Raw genomic sequence first — 1,548 nt, 5'->3', positions numbered from 1 at the left:
GGCACATAACAACAACAACAACAACAACAACTGATTTAAGTATTCCCTATAAAGAACAATTTGTTGAAAGTAACAATAATAGCATATTGCGGGTGATTGTCCTGTGTGGATAAGTGAAACATACACCAGCAATGCTACAAGGAGTGACAAGGAGGAATTGGAAATACTCTGTTGGATGGTACCTGTACTATTTGTGAAGTACTATATCAGTATCTGAAAGCCGGCTCAGGGTTGTTGTAAATGTATATTGCAAACTGGAGGACAACCACTACACATTTTTTTAGAAGAAGTCCGAGACATCAAGAAAGGAGAGAAAGATTAATGTAAAAGGCAAAAGAATAAAAGCTGGGAAAGAAAACAAAACCCCATGAAGGGCAACAAATCGAAAACAGTCACAAAAGTGGTCAATAATTAATCCAACTGTATCACTAACCACTTTAAATATTATGCGAGTTATTAAATAGACCAGTGCAAAGATAGAACGTGTAAGAGTGGTTTTAAAAAGCAAGACTTAACTATATTTTTTCTGCAATTTACGTATTTACTCAGGTTAAAAAGTAAAGGGCTGGGGAGCTCTGGTGGCCTAGTGCCAAGAAGCTGCACTGCAATCCTGAAGGCATATAGTTTGAATCCACCAGATTCTGCCGAAGAAGGAGGTACAATCTCCTTCTGTGCCAGTCAGATCCAGTACACAAGAAGGAAAAAAAAAGTAGAGACATGATGGGTGTAGGGAGAGGTGGGTAAAGGAAATGAGAAAGATCCAATGAGAAAAAACAATGCATATGAACTTTGTAAGTAGACTAGTATAAAATAAAATTTTATTTAAAAAAAAAAGTAAAGGGATATAGATACCCTCTCCTAACAGTGATCGAAAACAGTTGGAAGGTCGGTCTCTATAAGCTTCAGACAAAGCAGTCTTCAGAGCATGGAAAATCATGAAAATTAAAGAGGTTGCACTGTGTAATGATAGAGTGCTCCAAGATAAACTCTCCAAGACATCATCATCCACATCCAATAAACCACTAGACTACTGTTGTCAAGTCAGTCCTGACTCACTGGACAGTAGAGCATCAAGATATATGAGGCAAAAGCCGATATAGAACTCTAAGAAGAAATAGGAAATTCTTCTGTTAAAGTTGGTGATTTTAGCACCCTGCTATCAGTAACTGACAGATTCAGCAGGCACAAAATCATTGAGAACATAGTTGAACCAAATAGCACAATTAATCAGTTGAATCTAATTGACATTTTAGATTACCTCATCCAACAACAGAAGAATGCACATTCTCTTGAGCATGCATGGAACATTGCCAAGAGAGAACAGTCTAAGTCATGAAACACAGTCTAATTTTATATCTATATATAAAGAATACAAATCAGACAAAGCACGCTCTCACATTAACATGATTGTTAATGTAGAGCATCTCAAAGAATTGACAAAAAACCTTGTAGAATGAATAAGTAATTCTATCAAGATTACAGAATTGTTGATGTAAAAAGTATTACTTCTCTATATGGCATTTGAAACTGAAAGCACAACATGTTGTT

This window comes from Elephantulus edwardii, unplaced genomic scaffold (genome assembly GCF_000299155.1).
Source record: "Elephantulus edwardii isolate Elephantulus edwardi_28Jun2011 unplaced genomic scaffold, EleEdw1.0 scaffold00101, whole genome shotgun sequence".
In the NCBI taxonomy this organism is placed as follows: Eukaryota; Metazoa; Chordata; class Mammalia; order Macroscelidea; family Macroscelididae; genus Elephantulus; species Elephantulus edwardii.
The sequence above is the reverse complement of the archived record's forward strand: the minus strand, read 5'-3'. Positions refer to the sequence as shown.